Raw genomic sequence first — 15157 nt, forward strand, 5'->3', positions numbered from 1 at the left:
GCCTTTTTCCTAATCCAGACTGGTTAAACAGCAGTCCGGATTCCTGCACGCATGCGTGGAGTTCTGGGAACACCAAGCACGCATGGGCGGAGTTTCGGGACTCGCTATCATTTTTTTTAATTTCGTTTTTCTTTTTTTATGTTGTTTTTTTTTTTCTTTTTACAGCTTGGGGGGGGGTTGCAGTCCAATAGCAAGAGCTGCACCTGGTATTAAGGACCCTACTCCTCCATGTGATTTAACAGTACTTCTTCAGTCTTTGACCCAGCCCTGCTTTGAGCTCTCTGCTAAGGTGGACTTCTTGTCATGGAAAACCTTTAATGTGAGAGTGTTCAATCTCGCCGTTTGTTCTTACACCTGGGTTCGGAGCCGATCCTCGGCTCCGTGTCGGCCGCTTGGCAAGCTCTGCATCGAGAAGAAGCTCGAGACCAACCTAACTCCCACAATCCCCCTCTGCCTTTACCTCAGATCTAGTTTGCCGCTGCAACGTTCGCATCAGATTTGATGAGCTCGGGCCAACTCAAGCTAAGATTAATTATTTTCTTATATTTCTTCTATTTTTTTCTAAAAAAATTGTTCCTTAAGTGATTGTGTGTGTGTGTGAGTAGTGTATCGAGGGTTTCTCGGTTCCTTATATAATTTTTATATACTTTATTAGAGTTTTCCCTCGGGGCCTACCCCACCCTTTAACTTTGGATTGACTACTGGATTGACTAATTTACTGGATTTGACAAAATTGTTTTCTGGAATAGACAAATTTACTGGACTGGACATAATATTGGCTATTTCACTATTTGCTGTACCTAACTTTGACATGTCTGAGAAAGCTAATTCTGGCTTTAAACGCTGCCAATGTGGGCAGAAGATGTCTGTGACTGACAATCATAGTTCCTGCGTCTACTGTCTTGGCCCTCTCCATCTGCAAGAAGACTGCTCAATATGTCATTCTTTCAGTGGAAGGGTCATGACAGATAGGCGCAGGAAACTTATGGACAGGGGGCTTTTGAAGCCTGCTTTTCAAGAGGCTCTGGATGCATCAGACCAGACATCCAAATCCTCGAAGGAATCGAAGACGTCGGAGCCCAGGTCATCGGCTCCGAGCTCTTCAGTCAAAGTTCGATCACCGGTTCCACAGACTTCGGGGCCGAGTGTTGAACTGTTGTCAGTTTCCGAGCCTCGAGTCGAGCTCCCTCCCCCGGCACTGTTGAGGTCGGCTCCGTCTTCGATTCCTTCGATGCGTTCTTCCAGGCCCCTCTCCGACACCGATGTAGACTGCGTGGTGCAGAAATTAATGGAGAATACGGCCTTATCCAAACTCATCTCTGTCTCCTCCCAGTTGGTGTCGAGACTCGAAGGCCTTCCCTTATCTCCACCTGTTCCTCCTCCGATGCCTATCCAGTCTTCGGAGCTGGGAGAGGCTGATCTGGTGATTGTGGAGCCCTCGGTGCCAGAACCGTCTTTTTCTCGGTCGGCTCCGTTCACCTCGACTCCGTCGGAACCGGTACCGGAGTCTCGGAGCCGAAGATCCATCCTTGAGTCCGGGACTGAGAGTCGGACCAACATTTCGGTTCCGACACTCCCTCTCTGAGCCTCGGCTCAGATCGACTCGGCTCCGTCCTCGGGGTCGATGCCTTCGGTGCCTGTCTCGGGAATTCTTCCGATTTCCTTGGAACCGGGAGATACCTCGACTCGGGACCCGGGGGCCTTCGACCTCATGAGGAAGGTGTTGTCTACTCAGACAACCACGTCAGCAGAAACAGCTTCTCCTTCCCATAAAGGACCGTTATCCTCCTCTGCACCCACGGCTACATCTAAGCGTCGAGCACCAGTGTCTCAGCCACCCCTGGAGGGTGCCCCCTCTTCCTCGGAGGCTTCTTCGGATGCCCCCCCTCGAGGAAGCTCTGAGGAAAAGATTGTGTAAAAGGAGACACTTAGATTCTCCACAAGAATCATTGACATCGGACACTGACTTGGATGAGTCAGAAGGGTCCCCAAAGTCACCCTCAGAGGATGTCTCCTTTTCTGACATCCTGGAGATCCTAAAACAGAGAGGTGATTGGCAATCCCTTCCCCCTTCTGAGGATGAGTCAGTTTTGCTGAAGGCATTCGGTGCTCGCCCTTCCTCCTCCTGGGTCACTCCGCCCTTCGATGAGTTGATGGAGCTGATTGCTCGAAGGGCGTGGGAGACGCCTGACACGGTGGAGCCAGTCCCTAGAAAGCCTAACAAATATATTACTGCCCCCAAGATAAGGCTTATCTGACAAAGGGAGTGCCAGTGGGCTATGGTGGTGGCAGCGGCCACGAAAAGGAGATGTCTGAATCTTCCTCATCTGTCCATCTGCCTAACAGAGATTCTAGGACTATGGACAGGTATGGGAAGCGCATTTTTAGTTCAGCGGCTTTTTCTATGCGATCCCTGAACTATTTGACCCACTTCACACGGCTACAGAGGGATCTAATCAAAGAGTTGGGAGATACCCTCCAGGGTACTACAGATGCTGCTGTTTCAGAAAAGGTTACAGCACATCTCAATACCCTTACATCTATTGCAAACTCATCCATGAGGCTGATCTCATACGCAGCCGAAGGATCGAGTAGGGCAGCAGCTTCAGCGATTGCTCTTCGTAGACAATCCTGGATGCGCTTATGTTCATTTGCGGAAGCCTTCAAGTCTTCTTTTACTAACGCCCCATTTGATGGTGCCACTCTCTTTGGCCCCAAAGTGAAGGAGACCCTTACCCGGTGTGAGCAAGAGGGAAAGACTCTGTCTGCTGTCGGATTCCGTTTTTCCACCCCATCCAGACCGTACCCCAAAGGGCAACGTGGTGGAAAAATGTGGTTTCGAAAACCCCAAGGCTCTTTCCCAGGCACACAGGGTGATGCCCCCTCTAGAAGCAGAGGAGGGGGCAGAGGTGGAAGACGCCACCCTGGCAGCAGAGGGGGTCCGCAAAACCAAGGTGACAGGGATACACCCCCTGGGAAACCTTTCCAGCACTCCTGAGAGGAGGCCCGACTGTCCTGCTCTGAAGGCAGTCGGGGGTTGCTTAGCTTTATACCCTCAGGCCTGGCAAAATCTTACATCAGACAATTGGGTAAAAAGCTTTGTTACCAGAGGCTACAGAATACCCTTCCTATTGCCCCCAATTCCGCAGAGAAGACTCCCAGATGTGCCGCCCCATCTGCGAGACCCTGCAGCTATAGAAATTTCAAAGCTGCTAGAAAAAAGAGTAATCCAACCAGTCCCAGCGGACCAAAGAGGATTCGGAACTTACTCGAGGTTCTTTTTAGTTCCAAAAAAGACAGGGGACTGGAGGCCAATTCTGGACCTAAGCAATCTCAATACCTTCGTCAAGAAAGAAAAGTTCCAGATGGTCACGCTTCAATCGATCCTTCCATTTTTACAAAAGGACGACTGGATGTGCTCAATAAATCTGAAGGACGCATACTACCACATCAAAATGGCCAGGGCGTCCAGGGATCACTTGCGCTTCCGGCTGGGAGCCAGCCACTTTCAGTTTCGAGCCCTGCCCTTTGGTCTGACCTCAGCCCCCAGGGTTTTCACCAAATGCATGGCAGTGGTAGCGTCTCACTTGAGACGCCTGGGATTCCAGGTGTTTCCGTATCTGGACGACTGGCTCCTTTCTGCCACCACCCAGCGTCAACTGATTCAGACCAGGAATTACACACTACAGCTTTGTGTTCATCTTGGAATTTCCGTAAATTTCGAAAAATCTTTACTACAGCCATCACAGCATATCTCATTCATAGGAGCAGAATTGGATACGCATCGTTTAATTCTAAGACTTCCTCCAGAAAGGATAGCCTCACTACAAAGCCACATATCTCTTCTTCTGTCATCCAGAAAATCCCCAGCAAAACTGGTTCTGAAGGTTTTGGGTCTCATGGCAGCTTCTCTCATTGCGATACCATTGGGAAGACTGCACATGAGAGTTCTACAATGGCTACTGTTTGCACAATGGTCGTTCCAACAGCTACCTCTGACACACGAAATTCTAATCACAAAGACATGCAAATCACACCTAGCCTGGTGGCTCCGGACTTGCAATCTTTCCAGCGGAAGACCATTTGTGCTACCCACGCCGACAGCTACGGTGACCACGGACGCTTCCCTGATAGGGTGGGGGGCATCTTTCAGGGACAGACAGTCCAAGGCAAATGGACCAATTTAGAGTACAATCTGCACATCAATGTTCTAGAGTTGAGGGCAGTGTTTCTAGCGTTGCAACACTTTGCTCCCCTTCTTCCTCTAGGGACTATTGCAGTTCAGACGGACAACATGTCCATAGTCTGGTACATAAACAAACAAGGGGGAACCAAGTCTTATCAGCTATGCAGAGAGGCCATGAGAATCTGGCAATGGGCGGAGTCCACGGGTCGCTTTCTGATAGCAACGCACATCCCGGGGTCATCCAACGTCATAGCCGACAGGTTGAACAGAGCAATCCTGTTGCCTCACGAGTGGTCCCTCAAACAGTCAGTTGCGAAGGAGATTTTGCGCAAATGGGGCCAGCCTTCCTGCGATCTTTTTGCGTCTCCAATGAACGCCAAATGCAGGAGCTATTTTGCCCTATTACCTCCTCCAGGGGAAGTCCCCAGGGACGCTCTGGTTCACGATTGGCCCCCGGGTCTCCTTTACGCTTTTCCTCCCTTTCCCCTGATTGCAAAGTTTCTGCAGAAAGCCAACAACCTGCAAAGGACGATTATCCTCATTGCCCCATTCTGGCCTCGTCAAATCTGGTTTCCCTTTCTTCTGGCACACCGCATTCGGGAACCCTGGATCCTGGACCCAGAGCCGGACCTGCTGACCCACTCGTCAGGGGCTCCCCACCCCTCGCTACTTTCACTCAAACTAGCAGCTTGGCTGCTCCGCTTCCCTACTTAGCCAGGTCTGATCTTCTTTTGTCTGCAGTTCAGAATATACTAGTGGCTTCTCATAAAGCTTCCACTACAAAGACTTACTCTAGTAAATGGAAGCGTTTTGTTCACTGGGCAAATACACAGCAATTGGACCCTGTTATAGCTCCTTTAAATAAGATCTTGGAGTTTTTGACCGAATTGTTCCACCAAGGAGCTTCTCCTGCCACCTTGAGAGTGCAATTGGCTGCCATTTCCAACTTTCATGTGGAAGAATGTGGGGCTCCTATTATGGCTCACAGACTTTGTAAGGCCTTTCTGAAAGGATCTTTCCATATTAGACCACCAGTTAGAACTCCTACATCACCTTGGAACTTGAACCTTCTACTATCTAAGTTGATGCTACCACCGTTTGAACCAGCCTCTTCTTGTCCTTTGAAATATTTGTCGTGGAAGACCCTCTTTTTGGTGGCCATTACATCGGCCAGACGGGTGTCAGAGCTTCAGGCTCTTTCTATTAAACACCCTTATTTGATCTTTTACTCTGATAGAGTATCTCTTCGCACTAATCCGTCCTTTCTCCCCAAAGTTTGCTCCGTTAATAACATTAATCAATCCATTGAGCTCCCTACCTTTTTCAAAAACCATTCCAATAAGTTGGAATATATGTTACACAAGTTGGATGTTCATAGACAACTTAGATTTTACTTGGATAGAACAAAGGATCACAGGAAGACAGATCAACTCTTTGTAGCCTTTGCGGACAGCAGGAAAGGTATAGCAGTTACTAAACGAACCCTTTCCAAATGGCTAACTGATTGCATTATTTTTGTTTATGCTGCTTCGGAACAAACTTTACCTGTCAAACCCAAGGGGCACTCTACAAGATCGGTATCTACATCCCTGGCTCATGCAGCTCGCCTACCATTAGACACTATTTGTGCAGCTGCCACTTGGTCTAAACCACATACATTCATTTCTCATTACAAGGTAGACAAGGTTTCTAGGGACAGGGCAACCTTTGGTTCCACTGTGCTCAAGAACGTTCTCCCGTGAGTTCCACAGGAACATGGAGCTAGGGACGCTACCCAGGTGTAAGAACAAGCGGCGAGATTGAACACTCTCACATTTAGAAGTTATGTCCTTACCATAACGTTCCATGTGGAGTGTTCATCTCGCCTTTGTTCTTACATTCCCACCCTCCCACCCTCAGGAAGAACGTCCAATTTGGTGTCTGGTTTGGTTTCTCCTGCTTCTGCCTTACGCAGTGGTTGTGTATATATGTATATATATATATATATATATATATATATATATATATATATATATATATATATGTATATGTTTCTTTTCAGTTATATTCTGCTTGACATGAATGTGTTTCTCTCTCTGTTGACTTCTGGTTTACTTGCAAACTAGATCTGAGGTAAAGGCAGAGGGGGATTGTGGGAGTTAGGTTGGTCTCGAGCTTCTTCTCGATGCAGAGCTTGCCAAGCGGCCGACACGGAGCCGAGGATCGGCTCCGAACCCAGGTGTAAGAACAAAGGCGAGATGAACACTCCACATGGAACGTTATGGTAAGGACATAACTTCTAATTCTGGTTGCAGTTACATCAGCTAGATGAGTATCAAAACTGCAGGTGCTCCCCTCCTAGCTACCATATCTGTTTTATTTTTCATTAGGCAAGGATGTGCCTTCAGACTAATCCTTCTTTCCTACCTAAGGAGGTATCAGGAACAGCTATCAACCAGTCCATTAATCTGCTTGTTTTCTTTCCAAAATTTTCCAGCAAGGGAGAATATATGATGCATTATATGTTTGATGTACATAAACTTAGATTCTATTTTCATAGAACTAAATACTATAGGAAACAGACCAATTGTTTGTCATCTTTTCTTAGGTTAAGTTGGACAAGGTGGTATCAAAAGTAACTTTAGCCAAATGGCTCACTGATTGCGTTATTTTTGTTAAGACAAAAGAGTTGACATTACCCAGACCTTCTAAGGCTCATTCCACCAGATCTGTGGCCACGTTGTCTGCCTTCTCGTCCAGAGCTTTACCATAGCTGCCATTTGTGCAGCTGATACTTGGTCCAGTGCTCATACCTTTATTGATCATTACAAATTTGGATCTGCTGTTCGTCGGAATATATCATTTCTGGAAGGCCTCCCAAGGTTTTCTCTAGCTGGGGACTTTTGTCCCATCCGTTGAGGAATGGACAAAAAAGACAATATCAGATATAAAAGTTAATGTACTCATAATGACACATCTGTGTTGTTTGTTTTTCTTTCTTCCTCAACCTGCTGCTTTGGAAGTTTTTCATTTGATCTCCTAGTATGTTCTGTGGATTAATTCCTGCCTGTCTTGCTGAATGAGTTCCAGTCTTCCTCTTTCTTGTTTTCTAACTGAAATATGATTTAATTTGGAGTATGCCTTTTACTGGGCACCCTGTTTTGGTTCCTGGGTGATATGCTTACTAGAAGGCAAACTCAGTCTGAGGTAATTCAGGTGAATGAGAGGATTATGGGTTAGGGGAGGAGCTTAAGCTTCAGAGCCCAAATCCTATGAATTGGCAGAAGCTGTATCAGAGACCCATCGGTTGAGGAAGAATGAGAACAGACAACACAGATGATATGGTCATGATGAGTACATAACTACTGATTTCCTTCTATATCACTGTTGCAGTATTCTTCACCATAGGGATCTCATCCCAAGGATAACCCAATGTCTGACCAGTGTACCAAAGCCTTTACATCTTGTATGCACTGTACACACCACGTATGATACCTTTTCAGGATTTAGGGAATAAAGGTGATTTACAGATGCAGCTACCCACAACTTCTTTGCCACCAGTCTGAGCACCATCATTGCTCATAGGTCTGAATGCCATTTTGCTGTGCTGAATACTTGGCCATCAAATAAGTGCCCCATTGGGATCTTTTTTCTTTTTGGTCTTGTTCTCTTTTGGTTACCTAGAGTTCATATCATCCAAAAAAGGAAAATGTCAGTGTGGAAGGCAGATTCTCCATAAGGATCATCATGAACCATGTCTTTTTTATCTGGATGCTTCCCACGATCATATGTCCTGTAGCAATTATAAAGCGTTTGTGCCCAAGACTCTTGTCTCCCTGGCCATCTGTCTAGAAAACCAGAGGCTTAAATTGTTAGCCCAGGGTAGCATGGCAGAATTTTCCATCCCCAAGGTACCATTAAGTAAGAAAGCAACCAAAAAATCTCAGCTGGATTCTAGAGCTGTCCAGCTTCCACTGGACGTGTCTGTAGAAGTGAGTGATAGCTCTGTAGACCATCTGGTGTCTACATCGGATTTCTCTGCCACGATCCCATCTAAGGCCGGCATGGATCCTTCCTTTCACATGTCCTCTGAGGCTTTGCAAGCATCTGCCCCAAATGTTGAGGAGAAACCGTGATTGATCATATTGGAGGGCCCAGCAGGATTCTGCAGATTTTGGTCAGGGAAGTGGTTCCGGGACTCTCTTATTGAATCTCAAGGGTCAGAATCCCCAGTGTTTGTTAGGGCTGACGTTCTACCAAGAAAAAGCAGAACACTAAGCTACTTCTGTATGCCCTAAGGATACTTAAAGGGAATGACAGGAGTTTACTTAGGGCCTGTGTAATACTTTAATGACCCTGGAGCCTCCCTAAGTGGACTTTTGTGTTAACCCCCTCGGACTTCTCTCCTTTCAAATGGGCTAGGGAATCTGCCTCTGTTTGACACCTTGCACTCTACCCCTTGGCCAGGTTCCCTTATTTCTCCAGCTCTCTTCCTCTGTCTTCCAAATTGACATCTCATCACCTTGGATTCTTGGGTTCTGTTTGTCAGCCATCAGGGTTACTTCTTGGTGTGGAAGTCTCTCTTTCCTTTTTCAGGGATTCCCCAACCTCCTTTGGAAAAGCTTCCTCATTTGTCAGAGGTTCTTGGGTGTCCCTCATGGACCAGAAACTATTCAACGTTCCCCTCCTCCTTAAATAGAAAAGGAATTTTACTCCAGGATATTCCTGATTATTCAATGGGGGGACACTTAGAGAACTATTCCGGATCTCTCCTTGCTCAACACGTTTCTCAAGGTTCCTTTTTTCCAGATGCTTACTCTTCAAACCCTGTTTCCTCTTTTAGGTTCATAGTTTTAGTACTAAGCTAACTGCCCTTGTCAGCCATTTTAAGCCTATCCAATTATCCCTTCTGAGACTCAAACCCTGCACCTTGTGTTTGTAAGTCAAACACCTTAGCCATTAAGCCACCCTCCCACTCCTGGCCTTTCTCATGTCCTTGGATCTGAAGGATGCTTACCTTCTTATTCCTATTCACCCTCTTTTCAGGAAGTTTTTACATTTCTGTGTTTCTTGATCTAATTTTCATTTCTCTGCTTTGCCCTTTGGCTTCTCTGCTGCACCAAAGGTGTTCACAGAATGCCTAGCTGCTGTAATCACAGGAGCTATGCATTTTGTAAATACTTTTTTGTAGGCTCCAAGGCATTCATATTTTTCCTTATGTCGATGTCAGGTTGCTTCAGACACTTTCTATCAGTTGCCTGTTACAGGATTTGGAGTTCACCATATCTCTCTTTCAAAGTCTGGAGTTCACCATCACCTTCCAAAAGTCTGTCCTGAATCCCTCTCTAGATCATGTGCTGGGTTGCAGGAATCAGACAGGGCCAGTGTTGGCATCTCTTCCATCTCCAAAAGTTCTGTCCTTCACAGCTTTCTTTCAGTCTCTTCTTCCTCTGCTTGCTGTTCAAGCCAGAGAGTTTCTTTGAGACCTGTGATTCATTGCCTGTTCTATTCCAATGATTCCTCTTGCCAGACTTCTAATGCGAAAACTTCAGTGGTACTTTGGGTCAGTTTGGCTTCAGCACTGCCTTCCTCTGGATTTCAGAGTGCGCCTCCTTCCTTGTCTGAAGTAGGAATTTGAGTGGTGGATTTCGCAACTTACTCTCAACCCAAGTATGCCCTTTCAGCCTCCGGTTCCTTTTCAAGAACTATTCACCGGAGCTTCAGACATGGGGTGGGGGTTCCTGTAGTCACCTGAAAGTTCAATGTCTTTGGCCCTCCCTTCAGAAGTCAGACCATATCAGCATCAAAGAGATGAGAGCCCTAATTCTGGCCCTTCAGGCTTTTCACCCCATGCTCTCTCTGGCCCCTTTAAAGGTTTACATGGACAACACACAGTGATGTGGTATGTCAACAAGCAGGGGAGCATGAAGTCTTACATTCACTGCAGGTTGGCTCTTCAGGCCTGAGATCTGTCTGTCAGTCATTAGTTAAGTCTTCAGGCAATGTATATCCCTTCAGAGGACAATCAAGTTGTAGACTCTTTGAGCAGGTCCAAAACAAAGGCTCATGAGTGGATACTTCACAGAGACGTGTTTCTGGACCTAGTCCATTTGTGGGGTATTCCACAGGTCAGGCAGTTCCCACTTTTCTGTTCCAGAGTGCCATGCCATCTGATATGGAAGGGTGGATGCCCTTTCTTTTCCTTGCAAGGGGATGTTTCTCTGTACCTTCCTCTCCTTACCCTACTTCCAGGAGTCCTGCAGAAGATTCATCTGGACTCCCCCAAAATCTTGCTAGTGACTCCCTTTTGACCAAGACAACAGTGGTTCCTCCTCTTAATACATCTGGCCAGGGACAATCACCACAAATTACTTTACCAGTTGGAGCTCCTCATATGGGATAAGGAGCCACTAATCTATTATCACTTGTCCACTCTTCATCTGATAGTGTGGGTGATAGGGTTTTGGTCCCTTTTAGGCACCTCTTTTCTGAGGACATTTTTAGGGTTGTACAGGAGGCAAGAAAACATGCAATCAGAAAGTTTTATATGTCCAAATGGAAGAGATTTTCTGTCTTCTGCCATGCTCAAAACTAGGACCCTTTTTCAGTGGGGGTCTCTTTGGTTCTCCCCTATTTATGTGAGTTTCTTCAGTCTAGCTTGGTGTATTCTTGTGTAAAGGCCCATTTGTCAGCTATTTCTGCCTGTCTGCCCTTGAATCCTCCTTTGGCTTCTCGTTTTGCAGTCAAACAGGTTCTTAAAGGCGTCTTGCATCTTAGGCCCCAAGGGATCCCATTCTTCCTCCATGGGACCTTAATTTTGTTGTAGAAAACATTGACCCAGGTTATTTTTGAGCCTGCAGGTTCAGCTTCTGTGCAACATTGTACCTGGAAGACTGTCTTATTGCTTGCTCTTCCTTCTGCTCGGTGGGTTTCTGAGCTTCAGACCTTTATGGCTATCCCTCCTTTTTTGGTTTTTCATGGGGACAGGGTTATCCCTTCATGCTAAGCCTCCTTTTATGCCCAAGGTGGTTAATGAGTTATCTTTGAATCAGACAGTTAACTCCCTTCCTTTTTTCCCCTCTCCTCAGTCTGCTAGTCAAGAGGATTTTACATACCTAGGATTTGCACAGACAGCTCAGGTATTATTTGGATAAAACTGAGGCCATTCATAAGTCTGACCAGCTTTTTGTTTCTTTTCATCCCAGGACATTGGGTTTGGCTGTTTTTAAGCAATCCATCCCCTCCTGAATATGTAAGGCCATTTCCTTTTGCTATTTTGTTCATGGCGAATGTCAGTCCACTTCCGTTAGGGCTATCTCCATTAGGGCTGTTGCCTCTTCTGGTGCTTTCTTCAAGGGTTTGTACATCAGTTCCATTCTTGAAGCTGCTACTTGGTCTTCAGTCCTTATGTTTAGTAAGCATTAGAAATTGGATATGATTTCTAGGGTCAGAGCAGGTTTTGCTAGAGCCATTCTTTATGGGTTTGTTGATGGCTTTTCCCAGCCTTATGCATCCTAATCCTTTTCTTGAGCTTTTGTATTCTCCCTACAGTGAAGAATACTGCAACAGTGATATAGAAGGACATAGTACAGTTGTGTAAAGTCAAACCATAACAGTAGATGTCCTTGTCTTCACTTCACTTCACTGTTGCAGTATTTGCTCCCTCCCTCCATCCCACCTTTTTCTTTTGGGCTTTGTTTGGGTTTCTGTCCTGGCCAAGGGTCTTCCTTTTACATCTCCATTTTCTTCTTCTGGATGTGCATAACTTCTTCTGTCTATGGAGACTGTTCTCTGTTGTGTCAGTTCAGTTCTGGGTAACTGCATCCATATGTCACTTTAATGCCCTGCATCATAAACTGGGAGTATATGTGTGATGTGTGGTGCATGGAAGATTTAAAGCTTATGAATACTAACCAGAAATTGGGCTATCCTTTGCAGGAATATCACCATGAAATTTACAGAACATTAATGGAATATGAGTGGCTTAAAATATACATAGCAAATGTATACAACTACAACATGCACAACATTAAATCTTTAGCTCATATCAGCCTGATCTTGGGAAGTACTTTTGTACAGTTAAAATATCTCTTTGCATTTGTTTTAGAAATTAAGAGCATCTTAGGAAACAAAGTGAACTGGGAGAAATTACAGCTTACCAGTCTCAGTAAAGATTCGGTACTTGGCTACTGTCCCTGTCTGCTGCTAAGATCATGTCTGTCTGTAGTCACCTTTCAGCGAAGTGCACATCTTCAGCACTGACAGACAAAGGTACTCTCACAATGTTAATCCTCATGGCAGCAGCCATATTCATATAATAATTACTCGATAAGTAGCTTATGTCCATTGAAATAAGCATACCGATGTCTTGACTTGATTAAAATGCTTCATACCACTTCTTTAAAAGAATATGATGGTAGCTGTATGTGATCTTCAGTATGAGGTCTCACTTTTGCTTTCTTAAGTAATTCACATGATCGCCGCAGCCATTATTTTCACTGGGTAAGGAGAGCCATTATAGACATGATCTAAACTATGGAAACCTAGTGAAAGCAGGAGAAAGCTTTATATACATAAATGGTGTGGAGATGAATGACGTATTGAAGGCACTTCAGCATTATTCAGCTACTGTTGAAACAGGGCAGTATGTTATCATAACGGACAAATGTAATTATGATGTACTATATCAACAGGCATTATGGCATGCTATTGTAACCTCTTGTTTTGTGATGGGAAACTGTGCGAAGTGGTAGTACCATACTGACCACTGGACAGGTTGGTTTTCCTGATTAAATATATTCCAGGAAGCCACTCTGTATTGTTAGTGAATCTGTAGATCACTTAAGGCTGAAGCTTACAATTGGGAGAGCTGTGTCTTTGTTTTGAGACATGCATTCATCATAGAGGGCACCCTAGAAATCCATTTGCCGGTCTAATAAGTACAATCAAAGCTGTCAAGTCTGCTGTGGTAAACATGCCGCAAGTTGTCCAATGCCTTGTCCCTTGTAACAGAGGGGAGTTTTCTTTATACGAAGGTCTGTTCTTTTGATTACTATTCAGTCTTAAACAGATAAGAATTGCTCTTATAAACTTTTGAGAGTGTTGATGTCAAATCTTATCATTTCACCTCCAGTTTTCCAGGGAACCCTCGGCTCAGATACTTCCAAACATTTGGATTCTATGACCTGGAAAAAGCAGTTCAGCAAAAGGCATTTACATCAAGAATGCCAGTTAGTGAACTCACTCTTGAGGGCTGCACCCTCACACCCCCTGCTAATTATATATACCAACTCCAAGATTGCACTACAGTGAGGAAAGGGCAGATTTTCCGATCTTCACTGTACCACAGTAAATGCCGTTTGCTGTACCACCTTTTCGAGGACATAATGTAGACCTGGATTCTGGTAGCCTTGGGCAAGGCCATTTTGGTTCATGCCAGTCTGAGTCTTGACTCAATGTGTGTCACCTTTGCCACTTTTGAAATGTCACTGCTCATTTCTTAGCTCCTTCTGTCAACCAGAAAATACACTGCCAGGTTGCCATACTCCCAAGATGAAAAATGTTGCAATCTAAATGGCTTCTAAGGGCAATAACTCATTTTTTCCATAAAAATGGCTTGTTTCTGAGTCTGACTTTGACTTTCTTATGCAGTATTCAGGTAGCACACTGTTAAGTATCATATTTCTTACTATCTCTAAATTTTGTGAACTGGTAGAACATTGCACTTTGACCCAGATAGGCATACTTCAAACCTTGTTAAGAGGAGCCTGCAAAAACTAGTCTTCACTTAGGATCCGAAATTCATTACAGACGTGGTTACTGATCTACAGTCCGAGCTTGCTAGTTGTAGTGACATAGTCTTTGTTTCATGAAAAAATAATTTTCAGTAGCTGTTGCATAAGCTTGTAAAAATTTGGAGCTAGAGGGCCTATGGGTTCTACTCTCCTTTCTTGACTTTGCTTCAGGAAAGTCCTGTGTTCTAATCCCAGCTTTATTTTTCCAGAGTTTGGCCTGACTCATGAAAATGCTGCTGCATTTCCATAGCGAGACTAACCAAGATATAGAGTCCTGTTTCTGAACAGTCTTTATCAAGTGAATACTTGGACATTTTGCAACATGCACAGTCTCTGAAAGGCAAACAAAGCAGTCAATTATTTTCATTGGGGAAGGGTTTGTCATTTGTAAGCATATCACTAAACAAACTTGTATGTGCTAGGTTTCATTTTTCTCTGTTTTGCAAGAAGAAAGATGATACTTTATCAGATCCACTCAAGAGACACCTTGCTAGAAGAATGGTGACATTACTGCATTGTTTCTTGGCTTTTCTTTTCATGACATTTGTGCCATGGTTGTGTGATCTTCACTTCACGTGTGCTCCAAACTGTGTAGCCTGTGAAAGTAATCCTGCAAGATGTGTTCTAATTTCCTTTCTGTAGCCTAAACATGTTGCTTATTTATAATTTAGGGTTAATAAGGACCTGTTGACTGAGGTTGTCAGAAAGAAATAAGGAAGGTTGCTTTGCAATAACTTTTGTAATCTGCTAAATTGGTAACATAAAGGAATGATTGATCTTTGAGGGTGTCAAAGTTAGTAGGGATGTAATACCTCTCATTACCCCAAATGGTGTTTACAACCTTCTGCTAGTACTTGTTTGATTTTTGTCACTGGACTTCAGGTAAAAAGAAAAATTATGAAATAATTGCCCATCCTTTCAGGTAATGGTGTCTCAAGGAGAGGACTAGGAATTATACGAAGCTGCTTGAAATGTTTGCCATGTGAATGTCATCTGTTGACGTGATGCTCTGAGTGTATTAGTTCTTGATCACCGAAGTCTTTGATAATATGGATTTAGATTAAGTTCTTGTATGATTATGACTTTCATGATTCTTGAAAAGCTTTCTAGCAGTAATAAGTAGCGTTTTAAAAAAAGTAGCATCAGAAGCTGAATGGCAAGTCATTTTTTTAAAAATTATAATGTTCATTTTTATAGA

The 15157-nt window shown here is 44.5% G+C and overlaps 1 protein-coding gene across 1 annotated transcript in view; it reads left to right on the forward strand.

Moving 5' to 3' along the window:
- SMCHD1 (structural maintenance of chromosomes flexible hinge domain containing 1) overlaps window positions 1-15157 on the forward strand; it is a 3546415-nt gene that overhangs the window by 2937864 nt on the left and 593394 nt on the right. The gene's annotated exons all lie outside the window — the stretch shown is intronic.

Source organism: Protopterus annectens, chromosome 3.part0 (assembly GCF_019279795.1).
Source record: "Protopterus annectens isolate FY-2018-M chromosome 3.part0, PAN1.0, whole genome shotgun sequence".
Taxonomy (NCBI): domain Eukaryota; kingdom Metazoa; phylum Chordata; order Ceratodontiformes; family Protopteridae; genus Protopterus; species Protopterus annectens.